The sequence below is a fragment of the Ictidomys tridecemlineatus genome, chromosome X (assembly GCF_052094955.1).
Source record: "Ictidomys tridecemlineatus isolate mIctTri1 chromosome X, mIctTri1.hap1, whole genome shotgun sequence".
Lineage (NCBI taxonomy): Eukaryota > Metazoa > Chordata > Mammalia > Rodentia > Sciuridae > Ictidomys > Ictidomys tridecemlineatus.
The window spans coordinates 58,447,558-58,464,609 of NC_135493.1; the positions used below are offsets into that span (position 1 = coordinate 58,447,558).

The window sequence follows — 17,052 nt, forward strand, 5'->3', positions numbered from 1 at the left end:
ATTTCAGTCATATACTATGATAATCCTACATACTTTTTTTCTCTCTCTTATACTTATCATTTTTCTCAGTAACAATAATGTTATTAAATGAATGCTAAAGTAATTTATTTCACAGGAAAGGCATAGAATGTTGTAAAGAATAATAATTGTAAATGCCTTATTATGGACCAGACATTTCCCATAATTTCCTGTTCATCTTACAATGTTGATGTTCTATTGAGCTCATTAATCCATTTAAAGAACGAAAAACTCAGTCTCATGAGTGCAACTAACTGTTCTATGGTTTTTAACTTAGTGATTGAAAATGGTCTGTCTATACCATTGGGCCAAAGTGAATAGACTGTATTGATTTAAATGAATTTTAACTACCAACCCCTCAAATCATAGAAAGAAGATGGGAGTGAGGGTGGGAAAGAGAATTTAGATCTAAGGTGGAAGGGAAGGTCAAAGGTGCTAAAAAAGGAGCATATTTTTGCATAAAGGAGAAATCAGTGAAAAAAAAACATATTAGGGCTCCTTTCACTATATTTACAGTGCAATGTAACATGCCTCATTTGAAATGATAATTAAAACATAATTTTGTGGCATATAACTAATAATTGTTTGGGGAGACATTCAGATCATAGCAGTGTGTATAAGGTGACTCAGTTTTGAACTAAAACTTTTACACATATGAACAGGTAGAATATTTCAATTAAATATATTATATATTTATATATAAATTATATATATTTATATATAGTTCAAATATTCTGTGTATATGAAAAATATATATGAAAATACTAAGAGTTGACAGCTTATGGTGGATCATAGTTAAGATGAAAATACAAGATAATTAACCCATATTCACATTTTTAAAAGATAATACCAGATAAAATTATTATACTATAGTATGTGTCTGGTTAGAGATTGATGTCATAGAAATGAATCTTTACTGATTAAAGTTTGTCAAATATATATTTTTAATTAAAATGAGTTTATCCAGAGTTTTTGTAAGAATTTGCCTCTTTATTCCTGAATTATTTCTCTCATATTATGAACCTTCCTGGATTCTCCTTCTTGTTCTGTTCCATACTCTCATCACACAGATTGCCCCCTGACTCACATACACCTCAACCACCTAGAGAGAATCTCAAGGGAACATCCTTCAGTAATTTAGCATCCAAATCTATGCTAAAATCATGCTTTAGGCTTCCCGTGACACATAAACATCTAAAAATTTCCAGAAAATTCTATTGGGTAAATTCAACTATAGAGAAGGGATTTTCCCCTTTAACCTAAGTTTGTATTTTAATTTGTTAAAGGAAAAATATGCTATACATTAGTCACTTAATGGTCACACTGGACTATGCAGTCAGAGAGCAATTCCATCATCCCATTGTCTCTTGTTTCATATGTTTTCATGTCCTCTGGCTTTTATGCTTTATGTTATTCATCTTCTTTACATCATTGTGCAGCTTTTGCTTTAAGAGACATCAGCTATCCTCACAGGTGATTAGTCTAGAGTTATATTTTCAGTGGAGACTATTCTCTGCATTTAACAAATAATTTAAATAAAAGCAATTGCACACCCAATACTATGGATTTGAAGATCTTTTTAAATTGAGGATTGAACCTAAACCTAGTTAAAAAGTATCTTCTAGATGTAAAGAATAGCAGAATAAATCACTGTAGTCATCTTTTTGTTATTGCTAAAAGGTATATTCCTTGAATGGGCATTCCGAAAGGATTCAGCACAACTACACAAAGTAAGATTTCATTGTTACAGAAATTATTTGAAAATTCAGCTTGATATATATTGTGTATGGGAATGTGCACACACATGAAGGTACTAAATAAACTAGATCCACATCTTTGAACTCCTCTTTGATAGAGTTATTCACTGTAAGTCTTTTCTTCAGGAGATTGTCTTTTTAAATGACTCCATTCTATAAGTGTTTGAAGTCTTTGAAATACAAATCTGTATTTGTACAGATTCTGGTATTCCAAAATCACTCAAAAGTAGTAACATAGGAAATGTGACTAATTATAATAAGAGTTGCATTTGCTGGGCAACAAACATGATGAGAGAGAAAGTAACCTCTCTCAGATGCTAGAGACTGATGTTTCTGACTATGGGACACACATCTGTTGACTCTCAATTCAGTACTCAGTCCCACAGGCCTACCCCACTAAGTATTTTGTCCTGTCAGTCTCTAGGGATAGCACAGACATGAGGTCCCTAAAAGGAAAGACTCTGCAACTTTATAGCAAGTTTGTATAGTAATGGTTCTCACAATCTTTCCACAAAGGGATCTATGGCCATTTACTTAGCTAACTGTACAAAGGAAAGAAAGATGCACAGACATCTTTAGACCTTTGGACACAGACTTCTATTGACATTGATATCTGAAGACCTGAGACATTTTCATGGCACTGGAAGAGGGAGCAGATGAGTCATCCAGCTTTGATTTGCTATCATTCTAATGAGTTCATGAACTAACCTGCTTGTCATTTCTCTGATCTTCAAATATATAATTAAATTGATGTACATGCCAAGTGATGGAACCTCCACAGTTGTTCCTTAACTGGTAAAGAAATGGCTATCATTCTAGTGATATATAAGTGGAACCCTCTGAAGCTGGAAATACTACAGCCAAGAAAATAAATTTAAAAACATACAAAATCTTGCAGAGGGTGACAGAAATCTGTGACACCCTTTAAAACTTCAAGGATGTAGGGGTAGTAATGTCCACCATTTTCTCATTTAATTCACTCTTTAGACTATTAAAAGTCCAGAGAGATTATGGAGGGGGAGAGTAAACCACCAAAAAAAATTATTATCCTGAAGGATGTATTAACACTCTCATTCTGTTGTAACACAGTCTGAAGAAATGCAGACCATATGGACATTCTGTAGAATATTATTTTGATACACTATATAGATAAAAACATTGAATTAAATCAATTTAGATAGAATTTGTAGGAACACTTGAGTGCTTAGTAAATCACATGTGCTCCAGAGAATGAGAGAGAAAACTATCCCAGTTTTATATCAGTGAAGATTGTAAAGGTCCATGGTCTTCTGCATATTCGGAAAACCACATTAAAACACATAACACATTATAGGATTTTGTGGTATCCACTATAAGTAGGAAACATCACACCTGATAGACCTTTTCAGATTGTGGAGCAATTTATTCCAATTTGGTAATATTGCTCTCATTCATTGACTAAGTGGCATGCAAAGCTAACAACTTTGAATAGGGCCAAAAGCAGTAAAAGACTCTGTACTGGGTGCAAATTGGGGTACTAGCAGCCCTGCTACTTAGGGCATATGACCCAACAGATCTTATGACATTAGAGGAAATGCAGGGGGGACAGATTCCATATGGAATTGATGGCAGCTCTCAACAGGATATTTACAACATAATGCTTGATGTTCTAGAGCAATATGCAATGAAAAATTAGACAACATTTTAAATTTCCCACCATAAACCAGATACCATCAGACCCACAAAATTAAAAGCTTGCATGACATTAAAATCAAGGGGAGATCAGTAGAGGAAAGGGATCAAGGGATGGGAGGTATGGTAGGAGGGGAAAGTGCTGGGAGCAATATGGCCCAAATTGTATTGTCATATTTTGTATTGTATGCATGTATAAATATGTAACAACAAATCCCATCAGTATGTACAACTATAATGCACTAATACAAAATGTGGGGACAAAATCTTGAGTGAATGGGCCCAGTAAAAATTCATTGTAAATTGAAAGTGGTACTGCTGAGATTGGGCATTGTCATGTCCAGAAAGTACAATGAAACTACTGAAGGGGGAGTCTCAAACTCCCAAGTCATCAACACTTGGAGCAAAGCCTCAGGTCTCAGCTCACATTTATGGTCATAGGAGATGCCTATGATGAGCAAATGGAGATGGGAAAGGACAAAGCCTGATTCCTAGATTGATTGACTCAGTATTACCGTACAAATTGAAGAGGAATGCTGCAGTATTAAGCCTCATTCAAAGACAGCCCTGAATGATATCCACTTTAAGGGTCCAACTTTCCAATATGAATAACTGTAGGCAGAGCATCTGGTCAATGGATTCAAAGAGAAATGGTTGAAGGCAAAAATAAATATGAATTCAAGGCAGTGGAAAATGACTTGTCAAGTTGGTCAGTGTCCTGGAGGAAGAAGTGCTGGAATATAAGGTACCAGAATGCATGGAGAGGAAGCAGGTGGATGGATTAATGAAAGTAGGTAATAAATGAAAATCTTTGTATTATGTTTTAACACCCACTAGACAGCATTCAGCACAGAAGAGATATTAAACAGTTGAGACACGATAAGCCAGCCAGTTCCTACTGGCAGTCTACTAAAGTGCACAAAATATGGGCACCCAAATAGAGTAACCATTAATAGCAAGGATGGAGGTTATGCATGTGAACAATACCATAGGTTTCTTGAATGTATTTCTCTATCTAGAAATCTCAGTGTTATATTCTGGGTTTATTTCTTTCTTTCTTTTTGTATTATCATTTACTCCTGGAATGAAACGAAATTTTTTCTCCTAAATCATAGTATACAATAAAACCAGAAGATAGGAAAAAACATAAAAGAAAATGGAAAATTACTTTTTTTTACCAACTCCATTAGGTAACTCATTCTATAACCGATAAATCTTAAAAATAATTTTAAATGCCTGTGTCCTTCACCCTGCTGTGCTTGTGTACATTCATGTGCAGGAGCATGCACAATTTCCCTGAAGGATAAGATAACCACTTAACAAGAAACCAAATCAGTACTTTGGATGCTAGAGAGATTGCTAGAGTGAATTCAGAAAGAATTCGTTGGGTCATTGTGACAGACTTAACTAATAGCTTTAATAACCTTGTATAAATCCCTTTGCCTCTCTCCTTTACCTCGTTTATCAATCTGTATTTCACTTACTTTTCTTCTAAAATGTACAGGATTGTATGGGGGCAAATGAGAGGATTGGGTGAATTGTTTTAATTAAATGCCCTCTGATTCATGACCTTGAGGCACGGCAGCATCAAGAGGCGCAATGAGGCTAATTACTAGCAAAAGTAGAAGTCTTAGATTCAGTAGCCCTGATACTGATCCTTGATTCATAAGAAGCATGTAAAAATGGTTTAAAGAACCCTATATTAAAGTTATTGGTTATCATTTCACTACAAAATGGAATCCAGTTAAACATTGCATCTACTGAGAGTCTACCCAAGTCCCCATAAAACAAACATGTGTCCATTGCTAAAGGACACTAGCTCCTCTTCTAGATTATATAGGTGTCTTTTTTGTGTGTGGTTCTGGGGATTGAACCCAGGGCCTTCGGCATGTGAGGCAAGCACTCTACCAGCTGAGCTATATCCCCAGCCCCATGTGTCTTTCTTCTTATAATTGGAGGCCCCTTTTTTACACTCCAGTATCAATGAAGTAAAGAGGTGTATTTCTTTCCTTCTTCACCAAAACTAGAATTTAAAATGCAAAACCAGGATTGCTCTTCCAAATAGACCTCCATTCCTGTGAGAACACACAACTTTTTGGTAACGTTATTATTGATGAAGACAGTGGTTACAGTCAACCAATGTATGATGTTCACAACCCCTCCAGGGTCATAAAAGTTCAGCTGAGTTGCCTTTTTTCCAACTGTTTTTCAAACCATAGTTTCCATTTCCAGAACCCTATGATTTTAAAACATTTATATTTTATCTACATAGTTGTAGATGGACACAATATCTTTATCTTATTTATTTCCTTTTATATGATACTGAGGATTGAACCCAGTGCCTCATGCGTGAGAGGCAAGTGCTCTACCGCTGAGTCACAACCCCAGCCCCATATATCTATGTATTATAAATTCAAGTATATAGTATAGATGACTTAGGAAGTCAATTCCAATATTTTTACTGCAGGTTCTTTTCAAATATGTCTCCAATTCCAAAGGCAATAATATCTCAATATTATAAAGATATGAAGTACAACATGAATCTTTGCATACCTGTTAACAGGTATGCAAAATAGAATATCTCTTACCCAAGATATCATTAAATGAATGGATATGAAAATACTCCACACAACAGTTACGTTGTAGGGAAAAATTGGGGTAATCTGTGACAATGAGAAAGCACAGTATTTGGCCCATAGTAATATAGAATCCCCTGGGGGACCCCAGAGTACAAGGACCATGCAAACTTTCCTCAATCCTTGCAAACCCCAGTGGGCAATTATTTAATGGTAACAACCAACAAGCAATTTAAAAATAATATTACTTATTGGCTTTTCTTATGAGAAGCTAATAAGGTAAAAGGATGTGAGTTATTAGGATAAAAAGGAACCATGATTATTTTAAATCATGTCCATAAATTCTGATACTTGCTATAATCTGAATGTTTGTGTCCCTCTGAAATTCGTATGTTGGAATTTAATCCTCAATGTGTTGGTATTGAGAGGTGAGGCCTGTAAGGGTGACTAGTTGGGATTAGTGACATTATAAAAGATGTCTGAGGGAACTTGTTTCCCTAATTTTTTCCTTCTGCTTTTGAGGATACAACTAGAAGACGCCATCTATGAGGAATGAACCCTCATCAAATATGAAATCTATTGGTACCTTGATCTTGGACTTCCTACCCTTCAGAACTGTAAGCAATAAGTTTCTGTTGTTTATAAATTACCTAGTATAAAGTATTAGCAGTCCAAGCAGACTAAGATACAAATGGTACTGAGAAATGGTGTGGTACTGTAACAAATACATAAAATTGTGGAAGTGACTTTGGAACTGAAAATGGGTAATTACTGGAAGAATTTGGAGGAGTATGCTAGAAAATCCTACTTTGCCATGAGCATAGCATTAAGGATGATACTGGGGAGGGTTCACAGTAAAAGGAGAGCTATAGAGAAAATATCAGTATTCTTAAGAGATTATCTAAATAGTCATGAATGGATTCCATGATGTCAATCATTTACCACCAGAGCTGATCAATTACACTTAAGCAGTCCAAGGAAATTCCTGACCATGAATTTCCTAGCAAAGTATCTATATGGGTCTCTTCATAATACAACACCAGAGGGAGGGTACTGGATTGGACAAAATGCATTAACCTTCACCAGTATCCACTAACCTTCATTCTCCTTCTGGTTTACTGAGAAGCTTATAAACAATGATATACAGGTAACATATACTGATAATTTAAATATCAAGAACAATACCACTTAAGATATGTGCATTCTTTATTTTACTCTTAAAGATACTTTATATGATATATACTTTTATTTATATTTCACAAATGAGGAAATAAGTCCTTAGAAAAAATAAATAACTGATAAATTATCATGCAAATAGCAAGAGGTTGAACTTAAGTTTCATTAAATAGGTCCATATATAGATCTCTTGCCTTTTTATTCCTTAACCTTTTGTCAGGTTTTTCTAGCCATAAAAGGACACTTCCCATTTATAATTCTAGGTACACAAAACCCAAATGTAACACACCTTCTGCTTAATGACAGTGCCTCATTCTACTATCCCCTTTCTATCTTTTCACAAATCATACTATATTAGCACCTAGGTTGAAGATAGATAACAAAATGGGATTCACTGAAAATTCATAACCTTCCCTCACCCCAAAAGGTTATCCTCTATGAATGGAAACTTTCTACCACAGTAGACTTTCATTCTCCAGAATGATGGTTGTAAGCTTTGGTTAACTGAAAGTTTCTCTTTGCAGGGAACAGATTACTTATTTACAACTGTGAGCATCTTCCCAAAAAGAAAATGATCTTAAATTATTTTTCAAAGCCAATATTAAATAGGATACCAGATATGGCTCCACCTCATTATAGTGATCTTGAATGAGCAGCTACTAGAGGATCCAGAGTGACAATACCCATGACTCCCACCATAATAAACAAACACCTCCCTGCAAACCAAAGACTATGTGGCAGAAGCTCAAAAATGTTGTAGAGCATTCATTCTTGTTCAGTTTTTCCTGGGTATGCTTTATTTGATTCATGGTTTGGATATAGGATTTTTATTACTCCAGCTCAATGTTAAATTCCTTGTAATCCTTTTCATCTTACTTGTTTGTAGTATTGAGGTTACATTTTCTCCACAAAAGTGACTCCAGAAAACTCAAGGCAAATTCCAAATCTTCAGCCACATTTGTAGTAATTTTTCAAATGTAAAACTTCACCTCAAAGTCCTATCTTAGGACTTATATTAAGGAACCCCTAACCTCTACCACATTAAGGTCTTTACAGGCAACATCCTCAAGTCAGTAACAGACAAGAATACTCAGTGTCCATCACCTCAGGAAATGATGAACTCAGACAACCCAAAACTAAAAAAAAAAAAATGATGAGCTCTGCTGAGAAGACCAACATATCCCAAATGATGATCTCAGAACAAATGGCACTCTAAAATGTTCTGCCACAACAATTCCACACTCAAATCAACCAAAGAAAAATTCTAATCCCATCCCTTCCTCAAACGCAAATCTTGGCTAATCCATTCCACTTGTATACACCTTGAATTTTCTATAAATTCCTCAATTTCCCTTTATTCTCTCTCACTTCATTCCTTCCTTTAAGTTTCAGTCTATACAGATATCTGTTCTCAACTGATGCCAACCTCACCATGGGTACTGTAAACTATTTAACTGTTTATTAAGCATTATCAGAATGCTACTGATTCTGCTTATGCATGTCTTTGTAATTTCCTATCTCTCTATCTTACACAAACTACCTTACAAGAAACTGAAGGTTATTGGTAAACTCTTACCTGCCTAGATCATACCCAAGCCATGTCTACTTGTTTTCCAGTACAGGTGACCACTTATACAGCTAAGTTCTCCTCTTTCTAGGTATTGAATATTCATGGCAAGAGCTCATCATCTTACCCATTCTCATTATGGCCCTTGAATTTCCTTCCAGCATTCCCTTTACCTCATTTACTTTTCCTTTGTGGACCTAATATCCTTCCTGACACCTCTTCAATCAATATTACACACAGCCATGTCTTTCCTGACATGTCTGCACTAAGATCAATTTATCCACCAGAAATTTCACCTTCCAAGTCCTCTTGGGATATTGATTCTCCTGTTTACCAAGGTTACACATTCTACTCCTACATCCCTATCCCTTTTTTCCTTATGTAACTTGACCTTTGTTTTATGTATACTTAGTACTCAATTTACCCTATGTCAAACTAGAAAATCCATCACTATCTGAATTAGTTCAGGGTGCTATAACAGAATGCAATTGAAGTTTATTTCTCACAGTTCTGGAAGCTGGAGAGTTGAAGATCATGTTCAATCATTTTAAGGCTCTGGTTTTCAGATGGACATCTTCTTGTTATGTCCTCACACAGCAAAAGAAGAAAGAAATCAAGCTCTCTTATGTCACTTCTTATAAGGTCACTAATCCCATCATGAGGACTCCACTCTCGTGAACTAATTACATTCCAAAGGCTCCATATACCCATTGTGGGTTATGATATTACCATATGGATTTAGGGGTGACACAAACATGCAGTCCACAACAACCTTCCTAATCTAGCCTTCCCACAAAAAGAAGCATTGAGCCATCTTTTTATCTATCATATTGATCTTCATTACAATCTTTGGTACAACAGGCATAAATTTAGGTGTTTTCTCTTTAGTAAAATGATATCAATTAATAAGGGCACCCAGACATTGTCAGAACTCCTGGAAGACCACACACTAAGAAACTCAAGACTTAGACCCTTAATATGGCATAAAGCTCTCTAACTGCTGCAGTGGCTGACAGAAGATTAGTATTGGAGTACTCATTGAAATCTCAAAGTAAGGTTGTGTTTTAAACTTAGATTTTTTTCTGTATGTAGATCAAGAATATAGGTAAGTTCTCCAGAATATTAAAACAAATACAACAAGATACAATAATCAATACAACAATATGAGTTTAAAAGAGTCTCTGAACCTTAGTTGATTTCTTCTTCTTGCCATCTCCTTCTGCTGGCATTGACTAGCTCTGCACTACTTTAGAGAGCTACAATAATTGGTTATCTAATTATTTTGAAATAACTTTGCAAACGTGTTTTCTCTCAGACCAAGGGTAAGTTCATTTTCAAGAAACCTGAAAGGTTGCTGTGCTAACTCAAACATCAGGAATGACTGTATAGATGGGGATATCGGTGGGGGTGGGGATGAAGGAAGGAGGGAGGAAGGAAGGAAAGATGAAAGAAAAGAAGAAAGCAAGGTAGTTTATATCCTTACTGAATTTGACTGAGTTCCAGAAACCCCCAAGCTACATTTCGTACCTGTGTCTTGTGCTTTTGCCTCCTTTAGGATCCTGAGAAGTCTCAGACCTCCAACACACATACCCCACAAATTCATGCAACCTCTTGATTCCTCTTTTCAACTTTTTTTTTCTGGAAGCTGCCTCTTTTAAACTCATACCAGTTGGGTTCCCTTTTATGAAATGTCCATGTGTTTTTTTTTTTCCCTCTCTCTCTCCCTTCTGAACTTTTCACAGCATGCCATCTTCCCAGTACTTTGCTTCAGGATTTCTCCACCTGAATGAGTAATACCTCTTTCATGCCAAAGGATTACTGTCATAAATTTCCATATATGAACCTAATATTTGCAGGCAAAAAGCTTTTCAGTGTTCAAGTAGAGTTGCTATAACAACAGGATTTGTTCATCTTCCACCACAACCTCAGCAATTGAGATAGGCTATCCATTCTCCAACTGGTCTGGGTCTGCCTAAGTAAGCAGGTGCATGCAAACCCCCCCCCAATCCTCCCAGAGGCGTTTGCTTCCAATTAGCATTCCTTGGCTCCTTTCTATGCCATTCAATGAGACAATTCCTAAAAGGGAAACAGACCATTATTCCATGCACATAGCTACTTAAGAAAAAACGGCAAAGGATAAAGAAGGTGGAAAGAAAGCTCTGATACATAATAGCCAAATATATTATGATCTGGAAAACCTTTTTCTTTTACAAAAGCAAATAAGGGAAACTTCTGCAGTTTCACAGAGAAAAGATAAAAGTGGGGAAAACCTTTGCTCTGGTGTAAAAAAAAGCCACCCACTCATTCAATACACATTCATTAAATACTTACTTTGTTCCAGGAGTTTTACTAGATAGAAAAATGAGTAAGTGTGCACAGTTCCTACCCTCTGGGATCCTTTAAACCTAATGAAATAGGCAGATTAAAAAAATAGGCTTACAAAGCATATAAAGAGTGTTATGATGAGGGTATTCCAGGATGAAAGAAGATATCCCAGATGAGTAATTAGCTGAATAAAGGGAACTCAAAGTCACCATAGAGAAGATACTTCTAACCTGGATTTTTAAGGGTGAAATAGACTGAGCCAACTTGAGAGTATTCTAGATATAATATTTCAAGATTCAAAAGAGAAAAGTATGTGTGATGTTAGGGAGACTTGGAAAATGTGGTCCTTTCAAAGATTAGTGAATCTTTGAATTTAGCTGAGGTATAGAGTGCACATAGGGAAGAAGCCAAAGAAGAGAATGTCAGCAGTCAAATCATGAAGGACCCTGAGTGGTATGCTAAGGGTCTGGTTCCTATTATTTAGTCAATAGGAGATTGCTGAAAAGTTTTGTATTACATGTAGACCACTTTGGCAGTACTGTTGGGAGAAATTTAGGTAGAAAAAAGTACAGATCTTATAAGAGAACTTTGTAGTATTCCACAGTTTTTCTGAAGTAACAATAGCTAGAATAAAGGTACAGACAATAGGAATAGAGAGGAGGGGAAAATGTTAACTGACAGTGGGTAGAATTTGGCAGCTGAATGAATGCAGGACAATGATGAGAAGTAATAAAAAATGACTCCCAAAATTTCAACTTGTATATGGCTGGTATGTTAAGGTAGAAAACAGGAAAAGAAAAAGAGGAACTTATTTGAGGGAAGGAAATAAGAAGACTTATTTTGTATGCACTAAGTTTGATATATCTGCAGAATGTCTTACAGGCAATTGAGTGTATGGATCCACAACTCATGAGTAAGAGCAGGGGGTTCATATTTGTGAATCATTAGCCTATCAGAGGTTGTTAAGCTAAGAAGCTGGTCAAATTCACATAGTGTTTATACAGTGAAATGAAAATGAGACAAAAGCAAAGACAGCAGCAGAAAAGGCTAATATATCAGAGGCAGTTATAGAATGAGAAGCCTATAATGGAGAATGATAAGTACTTAGCCACATTGGAAAGAGAAATACAAGAAAGTGGTATCACAGAATTTAAGGGCAGAAAGCATCCATTGATGAAGAGCTCAAACAAAATAAAAAGTATTCACTGGAGTCAATTTTAGAGCGTTATTATTGTGATTTGGATATGAGGTGTCCCTGCAAAACTCCTATGTTAATGCAGGAATATTAAAAGGTGAAATTATTAGATTATGAGAGCTACAACTTAAACTAAGTCCATCCTAGTTTGAGTGGAATAATGGGCTGATGACTGTAGGCAGGTGGAGCGTGACTTTAAGAACTGAGTCATGGGTCGTAGACCCTGGAAGGGTGCATCTTCTCTATGGCCCATTCCCCTCTCTTTCTCTGCTTCCTGGCTACCATGAGCAGAGCTGCATTTCTCCACCAAACCCTTCTGCCATGATGTTCTGCCTCATGTTGGATCCAGACCAATGGGGTCAGCAGATCATGGACTGAACTTCTGAAACTATGAGCCAAAGTAAACTTTCAACCTCTTACTTGTTCTTATCAGGTAATTTTGGTCATAGCAGCAAAAATCTATCTAAAACAGCTATTTTAATGGAGGGATGGGGGCTTTAGTTTATAATAGAGTAAAGAAGGAATTAGAGGTGAAAATGTGGATAATTATAAGAACAATTCTTTTAAAAATACTCTATTGTGAAAAAGTGATCAAAGAGTTACCATCTTTTTTATTGACTGCTATAAAAAGCTCAATAGATAGTCAAATGTCAGAATTCAAGGGATGAAGGGGACTATTTATGGAGCAAGGCCTTAAAGTCATAGGGAAGAAGGGGGTTCCAAAGAGTTGGAGGTTGCACTGAAGTTTTTAGCTAATGGTTCAGAAGTGAGGTATTTGAGGCACCAAAGTATGTGTGTATGGAAAAGCAAACAATACAGGCAGAGATGAAGGAAATGGAGGACTCAGTTTGAAAAGGAGTCTTCCCATTCCACTGAACTTCTAGTGAAAAAGAGTGGAAATAAATGCAGGTACAGATATGGTTGTGAGTGTGGCAGCAGAAAATTGGGGAATCTTATCTTCTAATCTCTGTTTTCTTAAGTGATGAAATCATGTGATGAAAGCAGAGGATTCAAGGACAGTAGCAAATGTCTGAAATAACTACTGGGATAAAAGGAATAAGTGGGAGAGAGAGGCATATACAGTACTGAAGGGCAAGTTGACATTTTAAAACTGGAGTTTATAAAGGAACATGTGCTTAAGAGATATGCTATTGTCCTTAGCTGTGATTAGCACACTTGGGTGATGTTAGGGAAAAAATGAAGTTGAATAAAATCAGATTTTAAAGCTGCAAACAAGAGGTTAGGATGGTCAAAAAGGATAGAAGTTTATATGTATTTGCAAGAAAATGGTGAAAGTTATAAATTGGCAAGAGGGAAGGAAGTGAAGACAGCATATTGTTGATGGAAAAAATGTAGAGGCAAATTCTCAAGGTCTCAATAATATCTATACAGATTTTATGGGTGTTTTGGTCAGATTTTTAATCACTGTGACAAAAAGACCTGACAAATATAACATAGAGGAAGAAGAGTTTATCTTGGCTCACAGTTTCAGAGGTCTCAGTCCATAAATGGCTGACTTGATTGCTCTGGGTCCAAAGTGAGGCAGAACATCATGGCATAAACACAGGTTGGAGGAAAACAGCTCAGGACATGGCAAGCAGGAAGCAGAGAGAGCTCCACTCATCAGGGACAAAATATAAACCCTAAAGACACACCTGCAGGGCCTTACCTCCTCCAGCCACACCCTACCTGCCTACAGTTATCACCCAGTCAATCCATATCAGTAGATTAATTCACTGGTTAGATTGTAACTCCCATAATCTAATCATTTCTCCTCTGAATGTTCTTGCATTATCTCACACATAAGCATTTGGGGACACCTCATTTATAAGCCATAACAAGTGGAGAGAGTAAGGAGAAAGGTGAAAAGTTGTGAAGTGGTGATTAGAAAGTGGTATTAGTCTTTAAGGTGTCAGAAGTATAGAAATATGAGTGACAACTGTTTTCAGGATATGCCATGAAACGCTGTTCTCAGTATGTAGGAATGGTGAAAACAACTGGAATTGAATAAATCAAGAATGTATGAAGTTAAAGAATTAGTTGATTTTTAAAAAATATTTTTTATTTGTTGATGGATCTTTTTTAAAATGTATGTGTATATTTTTTAAGAGAGAATTTTTAAATATTTACTTATTTTTTTAGTTCTCAGCGGACACAGCATCTTTGTATGTGGTGCTGAGGATCAAACCCAGTGCCTCATACTTGCTAGGCAAGCACTCCACCACTGAGCCACATCCCCAGCCCCAGGGGTTAGTTGGTTTTTATAAACAGACATTGAAGACACAGAAGATGGAAAAGATAAGAGAGGAAGGATATGAATAGGGACATAATGACCAGAAGGTTTGTAAACACTAATAATCAAGAATGTTTGATGAGTACATATAATCAGATGACATGAGAAGAAGTTGTTATGTGAAGGGATAAGAAAAATGATTAAGAAGTAGCCATTAGGTTATCAGGAGAATGTTGGAATCATCTTTAGGTCTGTGTAATGGGATTTGAAAGAACCATCAATTCTTTTATAAGAGGTGCATGAAAAAGGAAATGCCCTTAAATGAGAGCCAAGTGGTGGTTTCAAGCATTCTGCAAAAGTGAAAACCCAGTGGAATTTTAAGTCAATAGACAAGGTTCAGAGGAAGGAAAGAGAGTTCTTGGTATAAAAGTATGTGGGATTTCAAGAGCTATCATTATGGACAGAGATGACAGATATGATTTAAGTTGAGATTATCTAATTTCAAGGTTTTAAGTGGAACTCAGGAACAGGTACTATCTCAAGTACTGCAGAGTAGAAAATCTGATAGAAGAGGGTATTTATTTATTTATTTTCACAAAATCCACTTAGAACACTCGTGAAAAAATCTGGAGATCTTAGAAGAACTTCTAGCTTATAATAACAGGTCAACAAAATTCATTGACCCCAAGACTCTCACTTCTTAGAAATAAACAAAAGCAGTCTGCCAGGAAATAGGGAGTGATTCCTTATAGCCCTAAAGAGATCCTTTCCTGATTGTATAGGGACCTGAGAGGATGGTTTCTTCTGATGAAAAGAGGAACAGCACCTTAGGGAATGGATGAATTGGGGAAGATGTGAGAAGAAATTTCATAACAGAAGTAATATTTATTCAATGTAGACATTGAACCTCATCAGGGACCTATAATAAGGGCTAAAGTGTTAAAGTTCACCCTGGCATGTGTAGTCACATAAAGTCCCAGAAGCTCTGCTCTGTTGCCTCAACTGGCACCCTTAATCAGCAGACATATGTGCTTCTAATTTTTTTCTTTCAGTTTCACCCCTATGAGTCCTCTTAATTGCACTAGGCAGACTCCAGTGGAATCTTGGACACTAAAAGTTCCAGGTAGCTCTCATATAATTAAAAAACCCACAAATCTTGGTGGAAAGGGTGTGTGTGAGAAGATAGTCCTTTTCTTCTAGAGATGAAAATTATTCTTGTGACATAGACTTTAAATTATAGCATTTGAAAAATTGAGAATAGCACCCACTCATTTCTGCCAAAAACCTCACTTAGAAAAGATTTCAGTACTCTTAGCATGTCACAATACAACATTTCATCTTAATTCCATGCTAATCTGAGGAAAGGGATATAATTCATCCTATTGGGCTAAGTTCTGTGTATTCCAAACCAAAAGAAAGATTGTCAAGTGATAATAAGAAAAAGAAAAGGAAGATCATCAATCTGTGAAACACACATGAAAGATGGTTAAGAGTTAGTTTTGGATTCATCATCTCACTGCCATGTTCAGCTTGCTCATGGAATATCTACTATATAATAGTTGATGCACATATTCTCAACACACACACACACACACACACACACACACACACACCTTTTTCTGCACTACCTCTGATGGATATTTCTATTTTTCTCAATAATTCTTTTAACAGATTAAGATACTATATTAATCCAGAGCTTTACAACACTAATAATAATTTGTTAAGTGCCTTCCATGAATTGCCATTATTACACAACAGCCCAATTAAAAACTATTAGTATCATCCCATTTTTTTCAGAAGTGGAAACCAAGAGGTCAACTTGCCTGAGGTTACACAGCTAAATTGCAGATGAAATTCCTGAGAAAGGAATCCTATGTAGGTATACTGGTGGCAGCTCCCAAAATCACTGTGTACCTGTATCTTGTTTTGCCAGCCTTTAATGTGAACTGCAAAATGTCAACATTACATAGTGTACATAGTACATAGTGCTCTTTCTACTTATAACTTCTCATTGAGAAGTTTCATTATTAATAAAAATCACACAATTTTAGTGCTGCAATAGATGATACAACCCTTTGTCACTTATTTCATCAGGAAAATAAAGTTACTAGAGGGAAAGTGACTAAGTGACTAACTTAATAACATATGTAGTCCACTAATGGCAGAACTGAGAATATAAATCATGTCTTTATGAATGCAAAATGCTACTATCACCCTCAAAGTATTTCCTCCATTGGCCCACTGCAGTGATTGCAAGCCCATCAATAAGAACTTCTTTTGAAATAGAGTTTTGTGTTAATCATTCATTTGCATAAAAAGAAGGCCCATTGCTAAATTTATTGAATAGCCATTTTGATCGGACATAGGACAGAATTTTGGTTTGGGTCTTTTGTTTATTTATTTTGTTTATTTATTTTCTTTTTTCTTCCTTTTTTTTTTTGAATGCTTAAGACTGAACACAGGGACTTCCACATGCTAATCAAGTGCACTGAGCTATGTCTCTGGCTCAAAAGTAACTTTTGATGAGGAAGAGG

General features: G+C 36.0%; 1 protein-coding gene across 12 annotated transcripts in view; it reads right to left on the bottom strand.

The window, feature by feature from the left end:
* Positions 1-17,052, bottom strand: part of Zmat1 (zinc finger matrin-type 1) — a 249,553-nt gene that overhangs the window by 55,142 nt on the left and 177,359 nt on the right. The window lies entirely within an intron of this gene.